Below are 7,478 nucleotides of genomic sequence, written 5' to 3'. Positions count from 1 at the left end.
TGTGAGGTAAGTCAAGGGTAAAGTTATCTGTGAAAAACCTTCAATAAACCACAAATAATATCCTGCTACCCCAAGAAACTATGAACTTTTTTAACTGTTGTAGGTTGTTTCCATTGTATCATTGCATCATTCTTTGAAGGATCTACCATTATACTGTCTTGTGTGATCACATGTCCCATGAATGCCACTTTTGCCGAACAAAGTTCACACTTTAACAGTTTCATATACAGCTTCTATCCTCTTAGTATCTAGTTTGAAAGGCAGTCTTAACCATCCGAGTCCTTCACTCAAATTTGATGGTAACTCGACCGCAAAGAAATCTTAGAGAATACTGTCGCACCTCTCAGCTGGTCCATTAGATCATCTATCCTCAGTAGTGAATACTTATTCTTGATTGTAATCTTGTTCAGTTGCAGATAATCTACACACAATCTTGTCCCACTATCTTTCTTCTATACCAGTAACACTGGAGCTCCCCATAGTGATACACTCAGACGAATAAAATTCATTCTCAATAACTCATCTAACTGTTTCTTCCACTCTGCCAGTTCCAATGATGATATCCAATACAATGCTATAAAAATTGGTCTGGTTCCAAGCACCAAGTCAATACTGAATTCTATCTCTCTCTGGGGTGGAAGTTCAGGTATATCATCAGGGAAAACATCAGAAAACTCCTTTACCACTCAAATTTGCTCCAAAGCTTGTTCATCACTCTTTGAGCTAGCAGATAATAGAAGATAACCCTCTAATCCACTACTACCAAAGGTAACTCTTAGGGAATTCGAATAGAACATACAAGACTCAACTCACTCAATATGCATGCCAAATGTTTGGGAATATAGCATTTCGTTTAGAACAATCAAGGAAAACATGATGATTAGACAACCAATCTAGACCTAAGATAATATCTATACCACATAAAGGCAAGTCGACCAGGTCATGTATGAAAGTCCTAACCTCAATAACAAAAGGTACCTGTTGACACACTCGTCTAGTCAAGGCATTATGAAATATAGTTGTATGGACAATCAGATCATAATTTAACACAGTAGAATCTAATCCCTACTCATGCGCAACAGTCGTAGAAATAAAAGAATGTGACGCACCAGAGTCATACAATACAGTTAAGAGTCGAGATTTGACATAACACTGACCTTGGATTAGGGAGTCTGATTTCATTGCATCATCAGCAATCATGGCAAACACACGTCCCTGCTGTCGCGGCCTATCTATTCCTTGTATTAGCTTCTTCGGACAGTCCTTAGCCATATGTCCAGGTTGACCATAAGAAAATAGATAATGCCTGCAAGTTGACAAGGTCTACCTCCATGCTCCTTTCCACACTGCCTACACACTGGTCGCACCTGTGCTTGCTGAGATTGCTTACCCATATCCTATCTCATTCTTCCTCTATTACCACTATTACGCTTTCCCAAACGATCAACTACTGAAGTAGTATCAGTCGCCGTTTCACGCACAGCCTCAGCCATAACGTGAATCGCAGTAAATAGGTTATCATCGTTTCATATGGAATGTTAGCGGTAGTCTCTCCCCAAGCGCTGCGTCTCTGTGAACTCATCCTAATCTTGTTCACACCAAACAATCGATACCAAGGTGATCAATCTCAATACCTCAAGTTAGGCGTGAACATTCTCAGAATGAAGGCACAAAGACAATTGGTGCACGAAATTGTGATCTCCAGGCTCGAACAAATCCTGGTAATGGCTCCAAAGCTTGGTGCTCTGATCTTAATTCATAATTGTCACAACTTCGATACAACTAACCAGCAAGTGCACTGGGTCGTCCAAGTAATACCTTACGTGAGTAAGGGTCAAATCCCACGGAGATTGTTGGTATGAAGCAAGCTATGGTCACCTTGTAAATCTCAGTCAGGCAGATATAAAGTGATAATGGTGTTTTCGAATATTATATAATAAAATAGGGATAGAGGTACTTATGTAAATCATTGGTGAGAATTTCAGATAAGCGAATGGAGATGCTTTTCGTTCCTCTAACCTCTGCTTTCCTGCTATCTTCATCCATCTGTCTTACTCCTTTCCATGGCTGGCTGTATGCAAGGGCATCACCGTTGTCAGTGGCTACATCCCCTCCTCTCAGTGAATAATATGCTCACGCACCCTGTCACGGCACGGCTATTCATCTGTCGGTTCTCGATCATGCTGGAATAGGATTCACCCTCCTTTTGCGTCTATCACTAACGCCCAGCACTCGCGAGTTTGAAGCTCGTCACAGTCATTCAATCATTGAATCCTACTCGGAATACCACAGACAAGGTTTAGACTTTCCGATTCTCTTGAATGCCGCCATCATTCTAGCTTACGCCACGAAGATTCTGGTTAGGAGATCTAAGAGATACTCATTCTAGCTTATTTCATGTAGAACAGAAGTGTTTGTCAGGCACGTGTTCATAAGGGAGAAGGATGATGAGCGTCACACATAATCATCACCTTCATCACGTTCTTGGGTGCGAATGGATATCTTAGAAGCGAAATAAGAAGAATTGAATAGAAAACAGTAGTACTTGCATTAATCTTTGAAGAACAGCAGAGCTCCACACCTTAATCTATGGAGTGTAGAAACTCTACCGTTGAAAATACATAAGTGAAGGTCCAGGCATGGCCGAGATGGCCAGCCCCCTAAAACGTGATCAAAGGATCATAAGGTAATCCAAAGATGCCTAATACAATAGTAATAGGTCCTATTTATAATAAACTAGCTACTAGGGTTTACATGAGTAAGTAATTGATGCATAAATCCACTTCCGGGGCCCACTTGGTGTGTGTTTGGGCTGAGCTTAAGTGTAGCACGTGCAGAGGCCATTTGTGGAGTTGAACGCCAGTTTTTGTGCCAGTTTGGGCGTTCAACTCTGGTTTTGGATCCTTTTCTGGCGCTGGACGCCAGATTTGGGCAGAGAGCTGGCGTTGAACGCCAGTTTACGTCGTCATTCTTGGCCAAAGTATGGATTATTATATATTGCTGGAAAGCCCTGGATGTCTACTTTCCAACGCAATTGGAAGCGCGCCATTTCGAGTTCTGTAGCTCCAGAAAATCCATTTTGAGTGCAGGGAGGTCAGAATCCAACAGCATCAGCAGTCCTTCTTCAACCTCTGAATCTGATTTTTGCTCAAGTCCCTCAATTTCAGCCAGAAAATACCTGAAATCACAGAAAAACACACAAACTCATAGTAAAGTCCAGAAATGTGAATTTAACATAAAATCTATTAAAAACATCCCTAAAAGTAACTAGATTCTACTAAAAATATACTAAAAACAATGCCAAAAAGCGTATAAATTATCCGCTCATCACAACACCAAACTTAAATTGTTGCTTGTCCCCAAGCAACTGAAAATCAAAATAGGATAGAAAAGAATAGAATATACTATAAATTCCAAACTATCAATGAAACATAGCTCCAATCAAATGAGCGGGACTTATAGCTTTTTGCCTCTTGAATAGTTTTGGCATCTCACTTTATCCATTGAGGTTCAGAATGATTGGCATCTATAGGAACTCAGAGTTCAGATAGTGTTATTGATTCTCCTAGTTCAGTATGATGATTCTTGAACACAGCTATTTTATGAGTCTTGGCCGTGGCCCTAAGCACTTTGTTTTCCAGTATTACCACCGGATACATAAATGCCACAGACACATAATTGGGTGAACCTTTTCAGATTGTGACTCAGCTTTGCTAAAGTCCCCAATTAGAGGTGTCCAGGGTTCTTAAGCACACTCTTCTTTCTTTTTTTTTTTGCTTTGGACCTTGACTTTAACCGCTCAGTCTCAAGTTTTCACTTAACACCTACACGCCACAAGCACATGGTTAGGGACAGCTTGGTTTAGCCGCTTAGACCAGGATTTTATTCCTTTAGGCCCTCCTATCCACTGATGCTCAAAGCCTTGGGATCCTTTTTATTGCCCTTGCCTTTTGGTTTTAAGGGTTATTGGCTTTTTGCTCTTGCCTCTTGGTTTTAAGAGCTTTTGGCTTTTACTGCTTGCTTTTTCTTTCTATATTTTTTTTTTCGCCTATTTTTTTTTTCTGCAAGCTTTGTTTTTTTGCTGCTTTTTCTTGCTTCAAGAATCATTTTTATGATTTTTCAGATTATCAAATAACATGTCTCCTAGTCATCATTCTTTCAAGAGCCAACATATTTAACATTCTTAAACAACAACTTCAAAAGACATATGCACTGTTCAAGCATACATTCAGAAAACAAGAAGCATTGTCACCACATCAATATAATTAAGCTAAGTTCAAGGATAAATTCGAAACTCATGTACTTCTTGCTCTTTTGAGTTAAAACAGTTTTTTATTTTAAGAGAGGTGATGGATTCATAGGACATTCATAACTTTAAGACATAGTTACTAACTGCTAATGATCATGTAATGAAGACACAAACATAGATAAGCACCATAACATAGAAAACGAAAAACAGAGAAAGTAAGAACAAAGAATGAGTCCACCTTAGTGATGTCCTTGAGCTCTTCTATGTCTCTTCCTTGCCTTTGCTGCTCCTCCTTCATTGCTTTTAGATCTTCTCTGATTTCATGAAGGATGATGGAGTGCTCTTGATGTTCCACCCTTAGTTGCTTCCAATAATTGTGTGGAAGAAAATGTATCCCCTGAGGTGTCTCAAGGATCTCTTGATTTGCAGTCAAATGTTCTACCACTGAGCTATAGACCCTTGATGGAAGCTTTTGTCTTCCCTTTTCTCTTTCTAGAGGCCTCTCTGGCCTTAGGTGCCATCAATGGTTATGGAAAAAACAAAAAAAAGCTATGCTTTTACCACACCAAACTTAGAATGTTGCTCGCCCTCGAGCAAAAGAAGAAAGAATAGAAGAAGAAGAAGATATGGAGGAGATGGAGGGATGTGTGTATGGATGTGAATGGTGGATGAAAAACAGAAGGGATGGTCATGAATGGAGAGATAGAGGGTGAGGTGGGTGGGGATCCTGTGGGATTCACAGATCCTGAGATGATCCTGTGGGTCCACAGATCCTGAGATGATCCTGTGAGGTCCACAGATCTTGAGGTGTCAAGGCATTTACATCCCTGCACCACTTTAGGCATGCAAAATGCCCTTGCACACAACTCTGGGCGTTCAGTGCCAGGTTGGTGCCCATTTTGGGCGTTCAACGCCCCTTTGATGCCATTTCTGGCGTTGAACGCCAGAACCATGCTTGTTCTGGGCGTTCAGCGCCAGAACTATGCTCTGTTCTGGCGTTTGAACGCCAGACAGACGCTCCTCCAGGGTGTGATTTTTCTTCTGCTGTTTTTTATTCCGTTTTTGATTTTTTTTTTGTTTATTTTGTGACTCCACATGATCATGAACCTAAGAAAACATGAAAAACAATAAAAATAAGAATTAGATAAACATTGGGTTGCCTCCCAACAAGCGCTTCTTTAATGTCAATAGCTTGACAGTGGGCTCTCATGGAGCCTCACAGATGTGCAGAGCTTTGTTGAGACTCTCCAACACCAAACTTAGAATTTGGATATGGGAGTTCAACACCAAACTTAGAGTTTGGTTGTGGCCTCCCAACACCAAACTTAGAGTTTGACTGTGGGGGCTCTGGTTGACTCTGCTTTGAGAGAAGCTTTTTCGGCTTCCTCTCCATGGTTGCAGAGGGAGATCCTTGAGTTTTAAACATAAAGGAGTCCTCATTCCATTGAAGGAATATGTCACCTCTGTCAACATCAATCACAGCTCTTGCTGTGGCCAGGAAAGGTCTTCCTAGGATGATGGATTCATCCTCTTCCTTTCCAGTATCCAGGACTATGAAATCAGCAGGTATGTAAAGGCCCTCAACCTTTACTAATACATCTTCTACTTGTCCATAGGCCTATTTTCTTGAGCTGTCTGCCATCTCTAATGAGATTTTAGCAGCTTGCACCCCATAGATTCCCAGTTTCTCTATTACAGAGAGGGGCATGAGGTTTATTCCTGAACCAAGGTCACACAGAGCCTTAAAGATCATGGTGCCTATGGTACAAGGTATTATGAACTTTCCAGGATCTTGTCTCTTCTGAGGCAATGTCAGTTGATCCAGATCACTTAGTTCATTGATGAATAAGGGAGGTTCAACTTCCCAAGTACCAATGCCAAATAATTTGGCATTCAGCTTCATGATTGCACCAAGAAACTTGGCAGTTTGCTCTTCAGTAACATCCTCATTCTCTTCAGAAGAGGAATACTCATCAGAGCTCATGAAGGGCATAAGGAGGTTCAATGGGATCTCTATGGTCTCTAGATGAGCCCCAGAGTCCTTTGGTTCCTCAGAGGGAAGCTCCTTATTGATCACTGGACTTCCCAGGAGGTCTTCCTCCTTGGGATTCACGTCCTCTCCTCTCCTCACAGGTTCGGCCATGGCGCTTATGTCAATGGCCTTGCACTCTCCTTTTGGGTTCTCTTCTGTATTGCTTGGGAGAGTACTAGGAGGGATTTCAGTGATCCTTTTACTCAGCTGGCCCACTTGTGCTTCCAGATTTCTAATGGAAGACCTTGTTTCATTCATGAAACTTACAGTGGCCTTAGATAGATCAGAGACTAGATTTGCTAAATTAGAAGCATTTTGTTCAGAGTTCTCTGTCTGTTGCTGAGTTGATGATGGAAAAGGCTTGCTATTGCTAAACCTGTTTCTTCCACCATTATTAAAGCCTTGTTGGGGCTTTTGATCCTTCCATGAGAAATTTGGATGATTTCTCCATGTTGAGTTATAGGTGTTTCCATAAGGTTCACCTAAGTAATTTACCTCTGCTATTGCAGGGTTCTCAGGATCATAAGCTTCTTCTTCAGGAGAAGCCTCTTGAGTACTGTTGGATGCAGCTTGCATTCCATTCAGACTCTGAGAAATCATATTGACTTGCTGAGTCAATATTTTATTCTGAGCCAATATGGCATTCAGAGTATCAACTTCAAGAACTCCCTTCTTCATAGGCGTCCCATTGCTCACAGGATTCCTTTCAGAAGTGTACATGAACTGGTTATTAGCAACCATGTCAATGAGTTCTTGAGCTTCTGCAGGTGTTTTCTTTAGGTGAATGGATCTACCTGCAGAAGTGTCCAGTGACATCTTTGATAGCTCAGATAAACCATCATAGAATATATCCAGGATGGTCCATTCTGAAAGCATGTCAGAAGGACACTTTTTGGTCAACTGTTTGTATCTTTCCCAAGCTTCATAGAGGGATTCACCTTCTTTCTGTCTGAAGGTTTGAACATCAGCTCTAAGCTTGCTCAGCTTTTGAGGAGGAAAGTACTTGGCTAAGAAAGCCGTGACCAGCTTATCCCAAGAGTTCAGGCTGTCTTTTGGTTGAGAGTCCAACCATAATCTAGCTCTGTCTCTTACAGCAAAAGGGAAAAGCATGAGCCTGTAGACTTCAGGATCTACTCCATTAGTCTTAACAGTATCACATATCTGCAAGAATTCAGTTAAGAACTGAAAAGGATCTTC

General features: G+C 41.2%; 1 non-coding gene across 1 annotated transcript; it reads left to right on the top strand.

Moving 5' to 3' along the window:
* The first annotated feature begins 7,151 nt into the window (after nt 1–7,151).
* LOC112752477 (small nucleolar RNA R71) lies at nt 7,152–7,259 on the top strand. The gene has a single exon (XR_003176912.1). It is a non-coding gene; the product is annotated as a small nucleolar RNA R71 (small nucleolar RNA).
* The last annotated feature ends 219 nt before the right edge of the window (nt 7,260–7,478 follow it).

Source organism: Arachis hypogaea, chromosome 15, assembly GCF_003086295.3.
Source record: "Arachis hypogaea cultivar Tifrunner chromosome 15, arahy.Tifrunner.gnm2.J5K5, whole genome shotgun sequence".
Taxonomy (NCBI): Eukaryota; Viridiplantae; Streptophyta; class Magnoliopsida; order Fabales; family Fabaceae; genus Arachis; species Arachis hypogaea.
Note: the sequence above shows the minus strand (reverse complement) of the source record. Positions and strands in the feature narration are given on the sequence as shown.